Source organism: Vulpes vulpes, chromosome 3 (assembly GCF_048418805.1).
Source record: "Vulpes vulpes isolate BD-2025 chromosome 3, VulVul3, whole genome shotgun sequence".
Taxonomy (NCBI): domain Eukaryota; kingdom Metazoa; phylum Chordata; class Mammalia; order Carnivora; family Canidae; genus Vulpes; species Vulpes vulpes.
In genome coordinates, this window is record NC_132782.1 from 22632453 (window position 1) to 22655966 (window position 23514).

The 23514-nt window shown below is 43.9% G+C and overlaps 1 protein-coding gene across 17 annotated transcripts in view; it reads left to right on the plus strand.

Annotated features, from left to right (window-relative positions):
• The first annotated feature begins 21851 nt into the window (after positions 1-21851).
• The window catches only part of OSBPL6 (oxysterol binding protein like 6), a 208906-nt gene continuing 207243 nt past the window's right edge, over positions 21852-23514 (plus strand). For 16 of the 17 annotated variants that reach the window (XR_012000337.1, XM_072752043.1, XM_072752045.1 and 13 more), the window contains exon 1: positions 21863-21992. The gene's annotated coding sequence lies outside the window, so the exon portion shown is untranslated. Of the gene's footprint in view, positions 21993-23514 lie in introns of all 17 variants that reach the window. The other variant, XM_072752052.1, reaches the window with a different exon arrangement.

Here is a 23514-nt window from a genome sequence, read left to right on the forward strand (position 1 = left end):
ATCCCGGCTAAGACACATACAATGGCTTCTCATTAGTTACCTAACTCACAGCACACCTATTAAAATACCCAAGAACAAATAGTTTCCTAACACACATATGTTGGAAAGGGTTGGGAAAACGATTCTCTCATCCTTTGTAGGTATAAACTGGTGAAGCACCTGGAAGACAATTTGGCAGTATTTATCAAAATTTTAAAAGCATACACCCATAGGCTAGCAGTTCCACTTCTGGGAATTTATTTTATAGATTTACATGCATGTCTGTGAATTAATTCGTATATTAGGATACATGTTATATTAGCTAAAAACTGTAAACAAGTTAAATAACCACCTGTGACAGTTAATTTTATATGTCAACTTGGCTGGCCACGGTGCCCAGATATTTGGTCATATGTTATTCTGGATGTTGTGTGAGGATGTTTTGGGATGAGATTTTCATTAAATCACTGGACTTTAAGTGATTTGACTTAAAGCATATTGTCCTCCATAAAGTGGGTGGGCCTCTCATCCAATCACTGAGATTGGACTAGAACAAAGACTGACCTCCCTTGAACAAGAATGGCTTTTGGACTTGAACTGCAACATTGCCTCTTCCCTGATCTCCAGCCCTTTCAACCCACCTCACAGATTTTGGACTTGTTAGCCTGCATAATTGCATGAGCCAATTCCTTAAAATAAATTTCTTTCTGTTTACATATCCACACTATTGGTTCTGTTTCTCTGGAGGACGCTGACTCATGAGAATTAATTGTGGTGCAGAATACAGCACTTCTATGGTATTAATATAGAATATTAATAATACTCCTGGAGGTGTTCTTCAATTTAAAAACTTCAGTATTGGGATGCCTGCGTGGCTCAGCAGTTGAGTGTCTGCCTTCAGCCAAGGGCGTGAACTTGGGGTCCTGGATCAAGTCCCACATCGGGCTCCCTGCAGGGAGCCTGCTTCTCCCTCTGCCTACATCTCTGCCTCTCTCTGTGTCTCTCATGAATAAATAAATAAAATCTTTTTTTAAAAAAACACAAAAACTTCAGTATTGAACTTCAGGATAATGATACTGTTATATAATTTCTATTATTATATTAGCTTCTTTGCATATCGAACAGCTTTGGAGAGACTCAAGAAACTGGTACCAACAGTTGTGCCAGGGAGGGGAATTGCACTGGCAGTAGGAAAGAGAACGATTTATTTTTACTTGATACTCTTTCTTAGCTTTTGGATATTAATAAAGTGTTTGCATCAACTATTCAAGAAATAATTTATTGTTTTAACATATTCTTATTTTAGCTTAAGCCAAAGTATTTTTCATGATTAGTTCTTATGTTGACTTTAAAAGGGACAAGGGAGGGGACCCCTGGGTGGCTCAATGGTTTGGCGTCTGCCTTTGGCCCAGGGCGCGATCCTGGAGTCCCGGGATCAAGTCCCGCGTCAGGCTCCTGGCATGGAGCCTGCTTCTCCCTCTGCCTGTGTCTCTGCCTCTATATATATCTATCGTGAATAAATAAATAAAATCTTAAAAATAAAAAAACAAAAGGGACAAGGGACAGAAAATAGTGTTCTACATCATTTTAAAAATAAAAGCTTTTATTTGAGTCTGAATCGTATCAGTATGTGTTGTGGCATGCAGTAATTTTTATATTCTGCATTTGAAACAGTAGTATAGTCATTTTAATTTATTAAATTGGTATATGCATTCTCTGCATTATAAATATAAAGTACAAATGCATGTTTTTCTGTGAAACTTTCATATTTGTAGTTTAAAATTTGAGTCATTAAAATGTAAGCAACAGTTAAATTATATGCTTCCACAAACTCAATGTATTTATTCCATTTTCCTTCATCATTACTATAAATGCAAGATTTCTTTTAATCGTTTTACCTTAATAATTATATCAATGCTTAATAGAACCTCTAAAATGGTAACTGTAGTTAACAATGCTATATCATATATTTGAAAGCTGCTGAGAGTATAGATCCTCACACACACAAATTGTAACCATGTGAGGTGATGGATGTGTTAACTAACCTTATTGTGGCGATCATTTCACAATATGTACATGTATCAGATATCATATTGTACACCTTAAACTTACACAATGTTCTATGCCAATTATATCTCAGTAAAGCTGGGTGGGGGAGAACTCTTAAGTTTCTCATTCCAACTCCAGTAATACTTGCTAGAAATACATGTCACAATGAAATCCATCAAAACATGCTACTGTGCCCTTCCCACACACAAATGATACCTGTCATCTCTCCACTGCTGTACAACTGTCAAGTCAGTTGTGGATCATAAAGGTTCTATTTTCAATCCATCTTCAGGGGATCCCTGGGTGGCTCAGTGGTTTGTTGCCTGCCTTCGCCCCAGGGCGTGATCCTGGGGTCCAGGGTCAAGTCCTGCATCGGGCTCCCTGCGTGGAGCCTGCTTCTTCCTCTGCGTGTGTCTCTGCTTCTCTCTCTGTGTGTCTCAGGAATAAATAAAATCTTTTAAAAAAAAATCCATCTTCAATAGTCATTGAAGTTTAATCTAGTGAAGAATAATCCATTTTGAAGAAATTCTCAGTCATCTCTCAATACCAAAGTTACTTATTTTTTAAAAAATCCTCCAAAGTATACCTTTGTACAATTGTAATAATTTGTGTATGTGAAAGTCATGAATACATAATCAATACAGCAGAAGTACTGCCTTTGTAAAAGCTATTTGGGATAAAAGTATACGAGTTAGGTGTTAGGCTTTTTTAATAAAAAAATGTTATTTTAAACCATCCAAGGAGAATGAGAGTAATTGAAATATATGAGCATTCTGTTAATGAGTAAGGCATTTGGGATCCCATAATCTGCAATAAACCAAATGATGTATATAAAAAGTTCCTGAACTCATAGAGTCCAGCATATATTCAGCATTCTTTATATGACTTTGTAGCAGAAGTCCTTAATACACATATGCCCATATGAATTAATGTCCCCTTCTTAGAGAACTCATCTGGATAATTTCAGATGCCAAAAAGAGAAAATAAAGAACAGGAAAGAGGAGGAAGGAGATGAAAGGAATGATAGCATTTTATGATTTATCAGGGTTTGAGAGTCATTATTTCATTTTAAATATTGCTGGAGGAAGAAGGAAACACATCCCAGCACTGTTACTGTCCTCGCTAGCTTCTCTTTAAACATATCTGTTTAGTATCCACTATACTATTGGTTATTGTTCCATCTTATGACAGGAGATTAGTAGCAGTTACTAATGTCAAGAGCGAAAATATCTTCTCTTTCTTTGGCTGAGTGGACATCTGTTTATTGCCTACCAGGCATCCATTCCACCCTCTCCCTTCAAACAGTGCTTAGATTTTCTTGGGGGGAAAATGTTCCGTGGTGTTTGAGTGGGATTTACCTTATTTGTGACTGCAGGGGTAGCCCTATTGTCATGATAATAATTGTAACTCCACCCCTTTGCTATTCGGACCAGATTAGGGCGAGTGATAGATATGTTTATTGCTGGATACTAATTTTGTAGCTAAGAACTTACTTTATTATATTCTTTTACTGTTTATAAAATTTTTTTCTCAGGTTTTCCAAGTAGACAATCATATCATCTGTAAATTATGATAATTGTAGCAATTTTATCTCGTTTGTTCTAATTGCATTAGCTAGTACCTCTAAATGAATGCTAAATAATGATCAATATAAACCTTTAAGCCATCCCTAACCTGACTTTAGTGAGGATGTTTCTAGTATTTATTTATTCAGTAAAATGCTACCTTTACCATATCTTATCATGTTAAAGAAGTTTTCTTCTATTCCTATTTTGTTAGGAAGTTTATTTCCTTAAACCAGTAATACCTTAATGGCATTTATAAAAGATATTTTATGATTTTTATTATTACACTTATTAATATAATGAATTACTGTATCTTAGATTTCCTAATGCTAAATTATTCTTTCATTTTTTTAATAAACCTTAATTGGTCTGGTAAATTATAATCTTACTGCACTACTGAATTTTACTTGCAACTTTTTAAAAGAAATTTTGCACCCATAGTCGTAAGTGAGATTGATTTGTGGGTTTTTTTAATGTAGTCATTGCATTTCATTAAATTTATTTGAGGGGCTTCCTTGCTTTAATGCTCTAAAACATCTTAGAGAGCATAAGAGTTTTCTGTTTTCCTATGAATTCTCTCTGAAGCCTATGGGCTTCATGGGTTGTTTTTTTTTTTTTTTTTTTTTTTGGTTTGTTTCTTTGTTTTTATCAAAAGAAGGGAAAAGAGGATTAGGTTTTTCACTGCATTATTTCTTCTTTGGGAATTGATCTATTTGAATTTCCTGTATCTTCTGTAATTAATTTTGGCAAATTATATTTACCTGGCTATAGTATACCTAAATAATATCATGAATAAGATAGTCCTTGTTGCTAAAACAAGGATTATAACTTCTTTGCAAATGTCCATTCATCTAGGCATCCCTGTTGTCAGCTTTCTTTTCATAGATTATAAAGTCATCTCTGGGAGGGTTAAGCAGACTCATGATTCTCTTGATTTCTTCTACAGAAGTTAATTCTTTCTTTCTTTTCGTGTCTTATTCTTTGTTTTTATGCTTTCTCTATTTGTTATTAACATTAACAGTTATATTGTTATTATGTGTTTCTTGAAAATAGTTTTTACATATATATTAGTTTTACTATTTTTACATTCTTAAAATTATGGATTTTTGATTGATCTCTGTCTACCCTTCTTTTTCTTTAAGATTTAGGATTAATTTGTGGTTAATTTTCTAACTTATTAATTGGTATATTTATATTCTTTCGTCTTCGTCAATGGAAGCATCTTGCAACTATAAAGTTACCTTTGTGTACTGCCTTACCTGAATCTCATTGGTTCTGACGTAGCTTTTCATTGTTGTTATTTCCTATATAGCATCCAAATTTAGTTTGATTTTATTAGCACTCAAGTATTAAGAGAGCTCCCTCTTTTCAAATTTCTAGGTAATAGTAGTGGTAGAAGCTTGTGTATTCTGGTTTTGCTCTTAATTTTTATTCTTCCTTCCTTGTGATCAGTCAGCGTTGTCCAACTTCTTCCTTTCTGCAATTTACTGAGCTTTTCTTTATGAATTAATACAATCAATTTTTATAAATTCCCTATGGACACTTGAGGATATATTTTCTGTTTTCACAATAAGGACTATCTCATGCTATAAGTATGCTATAATTTTACTGTTTTTTTGTCTTCTTGATCTGCTGTTGACTGAAGTGATTAATTTCCCACCACTAATGTGTTTCTGTTTCTTATTGCATCACCTTCTATTTTTGCTTTAAAAATTCCAATGCTATTTTATTTGATAATAGACATAAATTATTTATTTTTTCCTATGAACTGTACCCTGGATTGTTATAAAGGGCTGTAATTTTTTCATTTGATAGTTTTTGGCCTGAATCCAACCTTTTCTGGTATAAGATAACCATCTCTGTTTCTTTTTGTTTGCATTTGACTATTTTACTTTGCCCCATCTTTTTATTTTTTCCTACCATAAACACTGATTCAATGAATATTTTCTCCACCTACTACTTATTCTCTACTACATAATTTTATATTGTATTTATCCATTGACTTTGAGCTATTAAAGATAAGGAAATCAGCATATTTATATGCAATTTACTTTTTCTTTCCCCCTTGTGACTCATGTTAGTTTTTCATTTTTGCATTGTCAGGCATATGAAATTCATAATTCATTCTATTACCCTCATCCCTATACTGTTCTACTCCTAGATAAATATATTCATTGCTCCCTGACAGTCCTCTGTAGTAGTTTCTTAGGCCATATTTTGTTTTAACAATGCTTGTAATATGATAGGATCATTAGGTAGTACTCAAAGGAATAATATGCATGCTTACAATGTTGTTTTGTGCTTTTACACTCAAGCAACAAGTAGATAGCATCTTTGGATGCTGATTTCCTTTGAAGATCCTTTAGCATTGAATATTGCTATGTAGAAGCAATATTTTCCTTTTTTTTGAAATTTAGCAACTTTAATAAGCTATGTCTGTTCTGAGGGAGTTTCTTCTTGGATGTATTGAATCCTTTCGAGATGTAGGTTCAAGTATTCTTTTAGGAAACCTTTCTATAGTTGTATCTATGAGTATTATTTCTTTATCTTTGTTTTCCTCACACTTCAATTATGCATTTGGCTCTCCTTTGCTTGCCTATATATCTATCATTTCTTTCTAATCCTTTAAAATTTTATGAGTTTCCATTTCATTTTGCTTAACTTTCTCATTTCCATACAATTATGTCCTTTCCTGTATTTTCAGCAGGACTTATTTGCCCATGTATTCATTTCCATTTTGCTCCCATTTTCCTGATGGTTATATTTTTCTCTTCTACTCTTCCATATGGTCTATCATCTCATTTCTTCCTCTTATGTTAACATCTGCTCCATGAGCTCTTGTATCTCTGCTTTATGGCATTTCCTCATAGAGGAGATTCATTCATTCCATTCTTAAGATTCATGGTAAAATGTGTGATCATAATTTTCATCTACTCTATGGAAACATTTTTCTAGTAAGTATGCTTAACCCTTTGTTTCTTCTTTTTGTTGTGTAGCAACTTTGTATAGATATTATTTTATTTTATTTTTAAAAGATTTTATTTATTTATTCATGAGAGACAGAGAGAAGCAGAGACATAGACAGAGGGAGAAGCAGGCTCCCAACAAGGACCCCAATGTGAGACTCGATCACAGGACTCTGGGACCATGCCCTGAGCCAAAGGCAGATGCTCAACCGCTGAGCTAGCCAGGTGTCCCTAGATACTGTCTTATAGATAGTGGAATATAGATATTCCATTTTGATGACTTATCTCTGAAGCAGTTGAGTTTTTTAATGCTACTACTCTACTTGCAAGAAGGATCAGGACCAGTCACAGGCCAGCTGAATTTTTTTTTAAGATTTTATTTATTTATTTATTTATTTATTTATTTATTTATTTATGAGAGTCACACAGAAAGAGGCAGAGACATAGGCAGAGGGAAAAGCAGGCTCCCTGTGAGGAGCCTGATGTGGGTCTTGATCCCAGGACCCCGGGATCATGGCCCAAGCCTAAGGCAGATGCTTAACCACTGAGCCACCCAAGTGCCCCATTGAAATGTTTTTTATAACCTTGATTTTGTGTAATTTTGTTTAGCCTTTACTTCTCCTCAGTCAGTAGTGACAGGCAGTGAATTTTCACAATGCATTTTTTTATTCTGCTCTGCCAAAGAGACAGACTGCTTCCTGTAAATATAGCTTGTCTCTAAACTTCCTTATTTAGATCCTCTTCCCCTACTTCTCAGAACCAAGCTAGGTCCAGGGTACTCTCATACACAGCATCTGGGCCTTGTCCCTAGTGTTATAAACAAGGGATTTCAATTTTGGGAATAAAGGTCTGCCTGTCACCTTTAAGAAACATTCTTTGCTGTCTCTAAGATTTACTTCCATAGACCCTCCTACCACTATTGCTAAGTGTGCGCCCTGCATGATCTTCCTTGCTGTGGAGGAACCATTCTACTTGTTTCATGGTTTGAGATTTTAGCTATTTTCTTAATATAATGAGAAATACAGCTTGTGAGTTTCTTATTTCCTTACTTCCTTCTTTCTTTCCTTTCTTTTTTCCTTCCCTCCTTCCTTTCTTTCTTTCTTGTTGCTTTGGTATGATTTCCAGTGAGGTGAGAGAAGAAAGAAAGGACAACTTCATACTGACATTTTAGACATATTTTGATGGGAAAAACAACAGGACTTGACGATTGATTAGATATGAGAAATGAGATTTCTGGCTTAGGCAATTAAGTGGAACGTGTTATAATTTGCTGAGACAGGAAACCTTAGTGGTTTGGTGGGACAAAAATAATTGGTTAAGTTTGAAATACTGGAAACATTAGATGGAGATGTTAAGTCAGAAGTTGGAAAACAATATCTATAGCTCAGAGAAGAAGTTTGGACTGGAGGGATTACCTAGAAAAGAGAAGCATCTAGGCTGTGGATGAAATCTTAGAGAACTGTAATGTTTAAAAGTTGGTAAAAAAGAGGGCAACCTGGGTGGCTCAGCGGTTTAGCGCCGCCTTCAGCCCAGGATGTGATCCTGGAGACCCGGGATCGAGTCCCACATCGAGTCCCACATCGAGTCCCTTGAGTCCCACATCGGGCATAAATAAATCTTAAAGAAAAAAAAAAGAGTCAGATGCTTAACTGACTGAGCCACTCAGGCACCCCTAAAATACTTTTTTTTTTCCTAAAATACTTCTTTTTTTTTTTAATATATTTTTTTTTATTATTTATTCATGATAGTCACACAGAGAGAGAGAGAGAGAGAGGCAGAGACACAGGCAGAGGGAGAAGCAGGCTCCATGCACCGGGAGCCCGATGTGGGATTCGATCCCGGGTCTCCAGGATCGCGCCCTGGGCCAAAGGCAGGCGCCAAACCGCTGCGCCACCCAGGGATCCCTCCTAAAATACTTCTTAAAAAAGACAAAACAAAAGGAAACAGCAAAGCATTCAGCAGCTGGAGAGGTGATCAGATCAAGGGAGGCCTTTTAGAACACTAGAACATATTTGTATGTTGTTGAAAATGATCCCAGAGAGAGGGAGTGGTTGATAACTCAAGGAGCAAAGTCCTTGAGGTGGCTAGGGCATCTGGGATTCAAAGCACAGGTGGCATTGGCCTCTGATAGGAGAAGAAATCCAGGATTGTGGATAGCTCAAGGTGGAAAACAAGAAGTTCCTGTTTGATGGCTTCTATTTTTCTCAACAAAGAATGAAGCAAGATCATCACCTGACAGTTTTATCATGGTATGAGGTAGCGGATGTAAGGATGGAAAAGAAAGCATGAAATAGTATTTTTGAGACACAAAAAACTACAAGGAAAGTGGTTTGACAGCCATATTGTATAAAGGGCACTTTTGAGGACTAAGATTCCAAAGGTAAAGTTGAAGCCAGTGTATAATTTTCTCTGTCATCATTTAGCTGCTCAGATGCAGAACAAGAGAAGGTGGGGTAGTTGAGTTCTTACAGGGCTGGAATTTAGCAAATCAGGGAAAGCAGCACAGGAATTAGAAATATTTTGTTACAAAATTATAATTGTGGGCCCTGGAATATAAACTGGACAAAAAGGGGCATGAAGGACAGGAGGGAACTAAGGGATAGTGAGAAAGTGCTGGGATGGACAGAATTGGTAGCCCGTTCTTGTTTTGGCTTTGTGGGAGAGGCCTCCTCCATCCTTGAAGAGGCAGGGAGGAGCACAATAATTTTTTTCTCATTTTAATCAAACTGCTGATCTCCCTGTGGCACTTAGACTGATGTAAACTGAACTTTATCTTTTTGCTTCACCATGGGCCTAAAGTAGTTTTGCTGAAGTCTACCTAAAATCGAGGGCAGAGGACTGGAAGATACATATGCTATTAAACATGTTATGTCACAAGGTGGAGTGAGGGGCTTCAAAATTGTGTGTGTGTGTGTGTGTGTGTGTGCAGATGTGTTTTTGTGTGTATTTCTTGATTTCATTATTTAAGAAAACAAAAAATGCTACCCTGCTTTTTTTTTTTCTCAAGATTTTATTTATTTATTTGAAGGAGAAAGAGAGCACGAGCAAGGGGAGGGGCAGAGGGAGAGGGAGAAGCAGGTTTTCCCCCACTGAGCTGGGATCCCAAAGCGAGGCTCATCCCAGGACCCTGGGATCATGACCCGAGGCAAAAGCAGATGCTTAACGAACTAAGCCACCCAGGCGCCCCTACTACCCTGCTTCTTACAATGAATCAAATTCTGGGTCCTTCATCATGACCAATCTACTTCTGGAACAGATTTGTGTCTGACTCATCCTGTAGCAATAGGTTTAAAAAATGTGCAGGAGATCAAATGGTCAACAGCTGCCAAAGCATAGCTAGTCATAGCCAGTCCTCAAAAGAATCAGTTGCCCAGACAGAAACCTTTGGAAGGATGGATGAATTAACCAAATCTTACATATCTGAACTATATAAAATAGGTAATATATAGTTAAAGGGAACATAAAATAAATAAAATAATTAAAGTTAGGTAGCATTAAATGTAGGTCTATCTGCTTCTAAAATTTCTTTATATTTTTTGTCTGCTTTCTTCTTAGCTTCAGTGTTCATAAAGACAAGTCATCTGATCTTTTTGCCATGCTAGAACACGCTGTGCTAGCACATATCATTTTTCACCATACACAATTTTACTATGTAATTAAGCACAATCATAGGTAGCCAATTATAAAAGACAGGTACCAGAGTTCTGATATAAATTTGTAGTTTTTTCTCACTGAAAAACTTGCTAGGTCTCTTAGCCAGATAGGGCTACTAAGACGATCATATCTGTTGTGGTCTAATCTCTTTTTCCTGGTTCTGCCAATTTTCTCTTCTTGGTTTCACCTAAATTTGTCTGTGTTGAGCCTCCACTTTTTTAACATTAGGATATTTATTTTTACTCTCCGCTCACGCACCTTTAAAATTTACTTTACGCATAGATTCTCTTTACTATCTGTTGATTGTTAAATAGGTGGTTCTTCCTTCCAAAATGCTGAAAATGGTCCTAAAACTTGTTATGTAGTAAATGAAAGAAGCAGTTTTTATTTTACTCCTGAGTCTCAGCTTCATTTTCTGTCCAGAATTGCAGGAACAAGAAAAATGTTTTAAATTTTATTCCTCTTTAGCAGCAAGACTATCTTCTGGATCAGCATCATCTTGTAGAACTTGCTGCATTAATGGAAATGTTCTCTTCTGTGCTGTCTAGCAGAGTAGCCGCGAGCCACATATGGCTACTGAGCATTGAAATGTGGCTAGTGCAACTGTGGAACTCAATTTTAAATCTTATTTAATTTTAACTGGTATCAATTACAATTTGAATACATGTGACTAGTGGCTACTCTGCTGATCAGTGCAGTTCTAAATTGTATTCCACTTTAAAAGCAGATTCTGATTGGTCAGAAAAAGAGAGAGAGGGCTATTATACATTTTTCATAATATCTTTAAATGTCCTCCCTGGCTGCAGTAATTCAGGGTATTTCTCTCAACTATTTTAAGCTGAGAGCCCATGCGGGCTACACTAATGTTATGCTGATGCCTGCACATTGTTCTGTGGTCAATATATCCTCATGGGGGGCTGATAATGGATGAGTTCATGGCTTTGTATTTAGGAAAAGGAGAAAAGTCTCTTCTGAGTTCTTCAGCTATGGAGTGTTGATCACTGAAGTTTATCTATCAAACAATGATGTCCTCACAATTTCACAAGAGATTTTTCTTTCCAACTGAAAACAGTCTGTGTGACAGGTTCCAAAGAAATCCATGACCATGCATCTGGGTATTTCACATTCGTTGCCAGGACAGGACTAAATGGATGATTACATGATTCTTGGGGGGCGGCTAGGAAGATGAGACGGTAAGCAGATCCCCCCACCCCTCTCCCCCACACACCAAGAGAGTCAGGGGCCCCTTAGGGAAACAAACCATGTGAGCTACCTGGGAAATTATAACCTGTGGGTATTAAAATGAAGTTAAGTAACTGAGGACCAGAAAGCTTATTCTGGAAGCAAGGCCATATTTAAGTTAATTATTTCCATTTACCTTGCTCTTTCTTCAGTGAAGAAATTTGGAAATGTCAGCGTGAGCCAGCTCTGTTAAATGGAACCAAAGGAAAGAACTTAATGTTAGGGTGGAAATTTCCTGGGAGTCAAGTGTGGATAGGTCAGGGAACGGGAATGAGAAAACCTAAGGAAGGTGAATTTTGGAGAGACATAGCCAGGACACTTCCTTATATTGACACATTTCTGGACGTCTTCTTAAGAAAAGCCTGGAGGATATGATATATTGTTTTGCTCATCTACCTATATTTAACCCTTGGATGTCAAAGGCTCACATCCCTAAAGGGAAATTGATCTCCATCTGTTAAGTTTGTTAGTTAGATTTTGGAAAAAATGAAAAATAGAATATGTATTTTATAAATTACTTTTGGCAATTTCCCCTCTCTATCCTAGATTGAAGAATTTGACTACCACTGTTTATCCATATCTCCAATTTAAAGCAATAGTTTTTGGGGGCACCTGGGTGACTCAGTGGTTGAGTGTCTGCCTTTGGCCAGGTCAAGATCCTGGGGTCCTGGGATCCAGTCCCACATCGGGCTCCCCACAGGGAGCCTGCTTCTCCCTCTGCCTGTGTCTCTGCCTCTCTCTGTGTCTCTCATGGATTCAAAGGCAGAATCATAAATAAATAAATAAATAAATAAATAAATAGTTTTTGTTTTTCAAGTTGAGATGTATAGAGTACCTTCAATATTTTTACAGTTCTGTGATTATGAAATGGAGCTTATTAATAAACTAGGAAGATTGGAGGTTTTTATAGCTATATGGCATAGCTTAAGGATTTTTCTTCCCAGGAGATGCTGAAGTCAAAATAGCATTCTAAGTGCAGATGAGAACTGTCCTTGTGTCAGTGAGGGAGCCATTGCTCTAGTCCTGTGATTTAGAGGTCCCTTCCCGTCCTCCTCCAGCTATGCATCTCCCCTTTAGGCATGAGATGTGCAGGCTTCCGGTGGCATGCCCACCGGAGCCTTTGCCCCTCTTCTGTACCCCACTCAGGACAGTCAGGAGCCTGTGCCTGAGGGCCACTGTTTGAGGGAAGTGTAAGCAGAGCTTGGATGTAGGGGCTGGATTGGGATTGTCCTCATATGTGAGCACAAAGATCCTCCCAAGATGCCACAAAGCCAGAAATGGCGACAGAAGAGGGACAGGATGGAGGCAGGAGCCAGGGCCATACTTTGCTGTACTGCTAAGGCATCTGATTAGAATTACAAGGAGTTTGAAAATTCGGAATACCTTCCAGATCATTACAAAAGTATCATGGTCGAAGTAGGAGAAGAGAACACATTTTATTATTTATTTATTTATTTATTTATTTATTAAGATTTTATTTATTTATTTATTCATGAGAGACACAGAGAGAGAGGCAGAGACACAGGCAGAGGGAGAAGCAGGCTCCATGCAGGGAGCCTGACGTGGGACTTGATCCCTGGTCTCCAGGATCATGCCCTGGGCCAAAGGCGGCGCTAAACCGCTGAGCCACCTGGGCTGCCCGAAAACACATTTTATTAAGCAGTTTGTTTGATTTTTAACTTTTGAATATTTATGCATACAGTGTGTGGGTCTCCATTTACACCTTCCTAGATCCGCAGGCAGTGTGCCTTGTCAGGGAGTGGGAAAGTACTGGAGGCCAAGAACAGAGTTCTAGAACTTCCATTAGTGAGTGTGACCACAGGCAAGTCACATTCCAGTGCCTGTTTCCTCTTATGTCAAATAAATATCTTACCTGCGTGTTTCACAAAGTGGCCACATAGTAAAATAAGAAAATGCACTTGAAATGTTATATCTAAATATTGCCACATGTCGTTTTTGTAGCAATGCATAGCAGTTTTTTTTTTTTTGTCTTTTTCTTTTTCTTTTTCTTTTTTTTTTTTTTTTGCAAAGCAGTTTTTGTAGCTGCTTTTGGTATTAGCCAGGCGTCTAACACTACTGGGTAGTCTCTTTTTCCTTTATTGTGTATCAGGCAGGAAATACTTAGAACTCATGAACTAGTCCGATATCATAGCACAATCTTAAGAGACGTATCAACCGAAACCTATCTTTATACCAGCTCTGAGAGTGTAAACCAAGGGCAATATAATGCTTTATGTGCCATTTCACCTAGTGTTTCCTTACCACTCTCAGTGCAGACACTCCTAATATTAAAAGCAAACAAAGCAGAATTTGTGGACTCATTCATGAGAGCATCAGTTGAGGAAAAACATAACCAAAACCGACTATAAACTTAGTCATACCTTTAACTAAATGGTTCTGTATTACTCTCGACGGCGTTGGCCGCGTGATGTGTAAGACAGCGATCCTGGTTAGGGACAGCACCTTCTGTGTGCGCAGTTCTCAGGCTGTGCACTGAGGACTCAGAGGCTTCTCAGTGCCGGTCAGCAGACAGGTTGATTTAAGGTACAGGCGATGGGCACAGGTTTGTCACTGAATAAGTGATTAATTGAATAAAGCTACTCAAATATATATTAATCATCCATGACATACAAGGCTTTGGGCAAAGAACTGCCCTCATGGAGCTTATGATCAAGAAGAGAAACACGGCCCGTCTAAAGGATACCAACAAGAACAGCAGAACGTGGGAAGAATAAAGGAAGGAGCTCTGTGAAGATTAATGGTCGCATTCAAACCTGGCAGGGATTAGGAAAGGTTTCATGAAGATCGTGACATTTGTGTTTCATCTCCAAGGCAGGATGGGCTTTTGAAAGGCAGAGATAACCTAAATATTTGTCCAGAACCTTCTGTGCAGGACACACTTTACATGTTACTGTGACAACCCTCATCACAACCTTAGTAGGATTCGGAAATTCTTTTTAACTCTTTTTATAAAGGAAGAACCTGCAGCTTAGAGGTTCAAAAATGTGTTAAAAAAATGTGTTCAAAGTCAAACAGCAGGAAAAGATTAAGACTGGATTTAGGAGGTCGCCCTTTCTGCCTTTGCTCTTTTTAGTTTACCACATTTTCTCAATGTTCAATTGTTTTCTTACTGCTCTAATGATTTGGGGGGCCATATAGGTTTGCCATCTTTGGTATTATTTATCTAGTATGTTTCTGAATGGACTTCCTTTAAAAAATATAAATGAATGCATTCTAAAAACAAACTTTATATCGCAATTGTATCACAATCTACAAACAGAAAATAACTCGAAAAATAAATACAGTGAGGATCAACAAATAAAACATCATTAAATTCTGGAACCATCCTACTAGGGTCAGAGACCCAAGCCTGGGATCTGCTTGCTTTTTGTTAAAATGAGAGATTTGCAAATGTTAAACCTATAAAAAACATATAAGCACCAAATTAAGCCTTGCTTCTTGAGGTCATCCCCCCCCCACACACACATACACAAAAGAAAAAAAAGAAAGAAAAAGAAAGGAAGGTGGGAGGGAGGGAAGGAAGGAGAGAGACAAAGAAGTTATTTTCTCACTCTGTGATTCAATGTCTTTGAATGCATGTCTGAGAACGAGCTAAATCATCTCACCATACCTTTGGTACATGCCCCATTCTTTGTAGTAGAAGATTTAGAGGTAAACATACAGAAATAACCCTCTTTGGAAATCAGAAGAAAGATACCAAGTGCTTTATGTTAGCAGCATCCATCACTATGCGAATTATCCTTAGAGAACTTTCCACTCCCTTAGCATCCTTGCCCATTCTGAAGGTTGGGTTCCTTCTCCCTAAGCTCCTCTGGAAAGCAAGTAAGTCGGTGTAAGGACTCACGAAATAACAAGGGTATTTTAGGGATTCAGGCCCTCCCAAAATGCCTGAGGACGAAGTAAGTATGTTCTGGGTCTGAGTTTGCTTACATGAAAGTCTTATGTCTGTTTCATAGAGGCCCAAATCATGGAGTACTGTTGGGTTGCTGGGCAAATAATGGTATCAACACTTGTAACGGTCACTCTCAGGCATGAGAATCTTTGCCAGTGATAACCATTCCCCAGTATCTAGAGGCAGTAGGGCCCTGTATTTCTGCCCCCCCCCCACAACCTCACCAAGTAAATAGTATAATAAAAATAAGCTTCAATCATAATTCATGCAAACACTTGTCAGCAAGTACAATAAAATCCATCAAAAAACCCAAGTGGCTCTACCTTTAAAACACAAGCTAAATTTGACGTCTTCTTACCCTTCCACTCTACCACTTGGCCCTGAGCCACTGTTATCAGTCACCCCTGTAATCACTCACTCACTCCTCCTTGCTTCCACTCTTGCCCTTCTATCTAGGAGCCTATTCATGACACAGCAGCCAGAGGTCTTTTATAGCGTAAGTCAAATCACTTTACTCGGTGGACCTGTGATCAATGCCCATCTCACTCAGAATAAAATTCAAATCTTCATTGTCAACTACAGCTTCTACATGATTTGGCCCCCATTCCCTTTCTCTTTTCACACTCTTCCTGCCCTCATTCTGTTCCAGGTACTCTGGCCTCCTTGCCTTTCCTGGAACACACACCAGGCATGCTTACTCTGTAGGCTTTGCAGTGGCTGGTCACTCTGACTGGCGTGGGAACTTCCTATTCCCGTACATCTGCCTGACAACTTCCTCATCAACTTCAAGTCTTTGCTCAAGTGCCACTTTCTCAATGAGGTCCAGATTGAGCACTTTATTTAATATTGCAACATGGCAGCCCACCTCCATCTCTCTTAATGCACTCACCTTCTACAATTTTTTGTATTTCTTAAGGCTTTTTTTTTAAAGATTTTATTTATTTATTTGAGAGAGACAGCAAGAGAGCACAAGCAGGGGGAATAGCAGAGGGAGAGTGAGAAGCAGATCCCCTGCTGAGCAGGGAGCCCAACCCGACCTGGGGCTTGATCCCAGGACCCCAGGATCATGACCGAGCCAAAGGCAGACACTTAACCGACTGAGCACCCCGAGGCTTGCTTTTTTTTTTTTTTTTTTTAATTTTGAGACAGAGCAAGCACAAGCCAGGGGTGGGGTGGGTGTGGAGGGGCAGAGGGAGGAGGAGAGAGAGAATCTCAAGCAGACTCCCTGCAGAGCACAGAGTCTGGGGCAGGATTCCATGCTGTCCCCTATCTCACAACCCTGAGATCATGACCTGGGCCGAAATGAAGAGTCGGACACTTGACTGACTGAGCCACCCAGGCGCCCCTACATAAGGTTTTCTAAAATGCTGTGCAATTTCCTTATCTCTTAGGTCTATTGTTTATTGTCTGCCTCTCTCCGCTGGGATGTAAGCCCTGTGAGAGTAGGCTCTGTTTGACTCATTTGTATCCCAAATACTCAGAATAATGCCTAACACATAGCAGATACTTAATCAATATTTATTGGATTAAACGAATAAAAGAGGTATTGAAACCCCAAAACCCTCTGCAGCCAATAAGTTCAGCAAAACCCCAATTCTTTTTTTAAAAGATTTTATTTATTTATTCATGAGAGATACAGAGAGAGACAGAGAGAGGCAGAGACACAGGCAGAGGGAGAAGCAGGCTCCATGCAGGGAGCCCGACGTGGTACTCGATCCCGGGTCTCCAGGACCATGCCCTGGGCTGAAGGCAGGCACTAAACTGCTGAGCCATCCAGGGATCCCCCCAATTCTTTCTATCCTTTCAGGCACTCTGATCGGCCCTCTGAATGAAAGGTTCACTCTGAAGCAGATGTAACACTGTTCTCTGGGCGGGATCAGCAACTAATTTGGGCAAATCATGACAATATGGGGATGAAGGATATAGAACCAAATGGAGCTCGGTACCTGGAGGTTTGGCTTCTGATCTTGCCAGATGTTCTTAGATGGCAATATTCTTGGTAAGAAGAGTTTCAACAGCATCTGTGATTTATAGGGAGCGTTGAGAAATTGGGGGGAAATGTGTGCCCATGTTCAAAGGCAGTGCCAACTGTAACAGACAAACAGGCTGGAGGTTCGAGTACTTGAAGGCCCCTCACCCTAAAAGCTAACATTGCACCCTTCCTGGAAGAATGATTTGCTTCAAAGAGTTGGCCTTTTGATCTTCTCACTGTGTTCTTTTGGTCTTGTAAAATGGTAAATTTGTTTCAAAAAATCAACTTTACAGAGAGTAGGTTACAACGGGAATGACAGTCTTTATGTTCAGGTTTATAACAAAAGCAGGAACCTCAGGCAGGATGCTTCCATAGCTGGGGGAAGACACTGGTCAGAATTTTCCAGCTGAGATTTGATTTATTGTTTTCCACTCAAGGAGCCAAAATGATGTCTCAAGAAAGGTTGAAAAAAAAAATAAAAAAAGAAACAAAGCAAGCCATTGTTCATTCCATTTTGTGAGAGTGATTCACCAAAGTAGGTTAATTTAGTAATAATAAAACTATTTTCAAGGCTAAATACTGTCAACAAACAAATACAAAGCAAAACTGTGAATATTTTTGCTGCTTATATACGACACCACTAGGGTACCTCTCCAGGCTCTCTCAGCCTCACGTTTCTCCAGGTTTCTAAGCTACTGGCCCTGCCTCAACTGCCCACAAGTGACTGACCCTGTGCAAGCCCCCCACCCCAAACCCCCCGGGGGGGTGTGAATCAGCCACGAGTTTAAGCCTCTGACAGACAGGGATCAATCAGGGAAGCAGAAGCACCCTAAGCGTGTTGAATAAGGAATTTCCTATGGAATTAGACCTCCACGTTTGTGGAAGGAGGTGGGGGGAGGTAAAAGTCTGGAAAGGGGCCGCCAAGATCAGACACCTGCCCTCACACAGATGAAGCAGTCTGAGCTTTGGGGGAAATCTGGAAGCTGGGAACCTCCAGCCGCTGCAGGGGGGCCACGAGGAGGGCTGCTATGGAAGTCCACGGAAGCTCGTGGCCTTTGCAGCTGCCACCTCTGGAAGTGTCTGTCAAGAGTCCATCAGCCCAACTGCGGTCACAGTCATTGGGCAGAAGGGGACACAGAGCACGGGACACTGAGAACAAACAAGAACCCTCTTGCATGTGGACGTTCGTCTCTTGCCACGTCTAACCAGGGGCAGCTTTTAGAGGGGAACTGCTGCTGCTTCACTTTGGCCTGTGTGGTCTCCAGCGACGTCGGCTTAATCCGTGGGGACACAGGCCTGGAACGCCCAGAAGAGAGGATTCTGCGAAGCACAGCTTCCAGCCCAGCCCGGCTTGGCCCCATCCAGCACAGCTCCTGCAGCGCGGCTGCCCGGCTCCGATCTGCTGCTCAGTAGCTGCCAAAGGAGTCGATGATGTAGCCTGCGAGGGAGCCGGGGTCGGGAACCACCGGTGGGCATGTTCCAGCCGCTGGGAGGTCGGCGGTGGAGGCAGCTGCAGGTCGATTTCCTCTCAGGTCCTCCCTTTCAGAGACGTTCCTGGCACAGCTTCCTGTAGAGCCGGTCCACACTTGCCATGGCCAAGCAACTGTGTCTTCCGAGGTTCACGAAGCATCGACCAGGCTGGGGACACAGCACCACGTGATTGCTTCCCCTGCTCCCCTGTCCCATGTCCTCTTTTCCTTGCTCTTGATGCCAGGGGATCGCACCTTTCCATGAAGCGTTAGGCCGTCACCCTTCCCGGGAACCCCCAGCCAGGAGAGTACCCGTGGAACACGTGTAATGAACATGAACTGGGAGTCGCATGAAGTGAATCGATGGTGGGGACTGCGATTCATGTGAAGCTCAGTTCATTTGTGAGTGATGAAACTATAGCATTAATCGTATTTTAATAGTATCATTAACTTCCTCCACTGAAAAGGTCCATGGACAAGTGTTTCTCAGACAGACAAAAGGGATGAATCCGGGAGCAGAGATCCTTTTAGCCAGCACAGGATCAGTGACCTAAACTCTGAGCAAGACTGTGTGCTTCAGGGGATCCCTGGGTGGCTCAGCAGTTTAGCCCCTGCCTTTGGGCCAGGGTGTGGTCCTGGAGTCCTGGGATCGAGTCCCATGTCGGGCTCCTGGCACAGAGCCTGCTTCTCCCTCTGCCTGTTTCTCTGCCTCTCTCCCCCCCCCCCCCCCTTGTTTATCATGAATATATTTAAAAAAAAAAAAAAAAAAAAAAAAAGAATGTGCACTTCAGGAGAACTTTGCTCCCTGGCAAGGTCTGGGCAGTCCCCAGTCCATAGCTCAAACCGCAGAGGAAGCCCGTTACTCACATTTATATAACTATGCCGGTCTGAGTTTTCAAAATATTGTGATGCGCAGAGTGGAGAAGCTGCCTGGAGGTGCGGCGGGGGCTCTCCTCAATCTGCCTCTTTCCCGGGTACAGTGCCATCGCATCTTATTCGATCATTAATCAATGAGACAGGTAGGAGACTTTTTCCTGATATTTAAGCTTATTTTTGAAATAGTGAGACACACGGAGATACCATGGAATAGAGTGGAGCGCGTGCAAAGATTCTGAAAGTGGGAGCCGGATGGGTAGTTCCTCTCGCCCCCCCCCTCAACAGTTTATGGTTCTCTGCTGCTAGAAGGGAAAACTTTCGAGAAGCTCTTCTTTAGATTAAGCCCCCCCCCCCCCCCCCCCCCCCCCCCCCCGTGTGTGCTCTCTCATCTCCTTTCACTCTTCTGTGTTTTCTCGCACATGGGGTTTGACGTTTCCCCTCTTTTTAGCTACAGTGGTTTCAGGAGCTCCTGTCTGGATGGAAGGAGTAAGAAGGTGCTTAAGGGAGGCGCAGTGCCTTCCCTCGAGGGGACGCTCTTCACAGGGGAGGAGTTCAGGTGACCTTATGAGGTGTCACAGGGTGCAGCACCTATCACTTTATGTAACAGGACAGTATGGGAACAGTGAAATGCCATCAGTTAGTTGCCTCAGTGGGTAGCAGTGTCTTCAACGTCTCTTTTTCTTTAAAGATTATATTTATTCATAAGAGACACAGGGAGAGAGGCAGAGACACAGGCAGAGGGGGAGCAGGCTCCCTGCGGGGAGCGGGATGCGGGACTCGAACCCAGGCCCTCCCCCCATGATGCCCCGAGCCAAAGGCAAGAGGCTTAACTAATGAGCCACGCAGGCGTCTTCAATTTCTGAAGGTGCCCCCCCCCCCCCCCCATCCAATCTGAAAGCCTAGACAGCCCATGGGGCGCCCCAGCGCTGGGTTTTTTGTATTAATTCCTGTTCGGCTCATTCAGTGTTGTCTGGATTTTTTCCCCCCGAAGATGGTGGTGACAGAAATGTCTTGAAATACTTTTGACATTTCCTCAGTCATCCATTCACAGAAGAAACGTCTGTGCAAATATTTAAATTACCCCGTCCTTGGAGCAAATTTGCCTCCAGATTAATGGACCCTAGGGCATAGGCTGGGAACCGTCCAAAGGTGGGAGAGTTCAAGGGAGTGGGAAGCTTGTGGAGCTCTAAGCAACGGATCCAACCCCCCCGCCCCCCAGAACCTAAGTGTGTGGGCCTGGGAAGTTTGGGCTGCGGGGTGTCAGGGCCCGGGCGGGAGGGCGGGGGGGCTGGACGGGCTGGGCAGCGCCTCCGGGGAGGCCTCCGGGCTGCCATTCCCGGGTGCTCAGCTCCCACAGCGCTCCGAGCCGCTGCGCTCCAGGCCCCCGCCCCCCCCCCACCCCGGGGCCAGCCCCTGAGAGCCGCGGGGGCGGCCTGGTGACGCCCGGTCAGGGTCTGCACGGCGGCGATCGCTGGACGCAGGGGCCCCTCCCCCGGGGGGCGTCCCGCGGTGGAAGCCCGATGCTCCTGCGCGGCGGGTGCGGGGGGTGCGGAGGGTGGGGGGAGTGCAAGGGGTGCGGGGGGTGCGGGGGGGTGCAGCAGGTGCGGAGGGCGCGGAGAGTACGGGGGTGCGGGGGGGCGCGGAGGATGCGGGGGGTGCGGCGGGGGGTGCGGAGGGTGCCGGGGGTATGGAGGGGGGTGCGGGGATGCGGGGGATGCAGGGGGTGCGGGGTGCGGAGGGTGCAGGGGTGCGGCGGGGGGTGCGGGGGCTGCGGGGGGTTGCAGGGGTATAAGGGGGGTGGGGGGGTGCGGAGGGTGCGAGGATGCAGGGAATGCGGGGGGTGCGGGATGCGGAGGGTGCAGGGGTGCGGCGGGGGGATGCAGGGGTTGCAGGGGCGCGGCGGGTGCGGGGGATGCAGGAGGTGCGGCGGGGGGATGCAGGGGGTGCGGGGGGCGCGGCGGGTGCGGGGGATGCAGGGGGTTGCGGCGTGGGGTGCGCCGCGGAAGCCGCGGGGCCGGCGGAGGCGCCGGGGCCTGGGCGGCGGGCGGCGGGCGGGAGCCGGGGGCGGGGAGCCGGGCGCCGGGAGCACCGCCCCGCCAGCGCGCCCCGCCCGTGGGGAGGAGGGGCTGCGGCGCCGTGGACCACTGGGGGCGCCGCGCCGCCGCCGCTGTCGGTGCCGGAGTCCGCGGCTCGGCGCAGGCGGCGCCCGCGCCTCGGCTCCCGCCGCCCTCCCGCCCGCGCCTCGGCTCCCGCCGCCCTCCCGCCGCCTCCCGCCCGGGGCCGCCTCCCGCCGCCGCCGCCCCGCAGGTAGGTGTCCCGGCGCCCGGGGGCCCGCGGCATTGTGCGCGTCCGGGGGGCCGAGGGCTCGGAGGGGCGCGGGGGGGCGGGGGCTCGGGGCCCGGGAGGCGTCGCCGCGCCCGAGGGGGCTCCGCGGCGGCCGGCGCGGGGCGGGCGGGGGCGGCGATGCGGGTCGGCGCGCGGCGCGGCCGGGCGGGGAGGGGGCGCCTGGCCAAGGTCCCCGCGGCCGCCCTCCCTTCCCCCTTCCCCTCCGCCGGCGGCCGGGGATCGAGGCCGGGGCCGGGAGGGGCCCTGATGCAATTGTCGGCGGAGGACCGAGCCCGCGCCCGCCGCCGCCGCCCCGCGCCCCGGCAGCCCCGGCAGCCCCGGCAGCCCCGGCAGCGGCGGGGAAGTTGAGCGGCGGGGCCGGTGGTGCGCGAGCTCTGCGGGCCGCCCTCGGGGGCCCCTGCGCGCCCGCCGCCCGCCGCCCGCCGCGCGCCCCCCTGCAGCCGCCGCCCGCACCCCCGCACCCCCGCACCCCCGCACCCCCGCACCCCGCCCGCCGCGGCCGCCTCCGGGGGTCGGGCCGGGACGGCGCTGGCATCGCAGCCCAGAGAGCTGCCCTGCGTCGGCCGGAGCGGCCCGCGGCTCGCAGCCTGGGGATGGGGGGGGGGGGGGGCGCCAGAAGTCATGACACCGGCACATCCCCTCTCCCTCTCCAGCCTCTACCCTTGTGGACAGGACACATCTGCACGGCACCTTCGGAGCTGGTTTTGAAAGTTATGGCCAGACCCTGCTTTGTGGCAGTCCTGTGACATGCCTGAGCGGCAGCTTAAGCACAGAGACCCAAAGCTGGAGAAAGCATTACATAATGGACACGAAGCCAGTGGCACGAAACTAAGTGAACCCCCTGGGTTGCCACCGTCTTTCTTTCTCCCAGACATGCAGAGTCCCATGGGTTTTTGGTCTTCTTTTTTTCCTCCTCCTTTCCAAAATCACCGAACTAGTTTTAGCGAATTGTATGTTGTATGCACTTGCGATTTTTTTTTTTTCCTAAATAATAGTTTCTCTTTGACATCTTCTGTCAAATTAAAAAAAAAAAAAAATCGCCTGCTAGCGGATAGTCCTATATCACGGAGCTAATGCATGAAGGTAGCCTGTCGCCAAAGGTAAAATTTAAAAATGTCCCACCTTAATACCATTAACTTTGTGTTTTCCTCTTGGTTGTGCTTTTTTCCTCCCTCCTCCACCCCCGTTTGTTTTCTTGGAAGCATTTCTACAGTTTAAGGTACTGCAAGCTCACAATGTTGATATTCCCATCCAGTGCTACAGCATTGCAGATACAAAGCCTAATAATAAATGAAACAGAAGACCTCACAGTAACTCAGTGAGCAGAGTTCCCAAGGTCGAAGGGAAGCTGCAGTGCAACTCTGCTATAATCACCTATAGAGAATATGCAGAGTCTTCATTGAGTTATAAGGAAGGCCCTGATTGGTAGAATATTATTCCTATTATTCTTGGACCCCTGGATTTCTTGTGTTTCCTCCTAAGA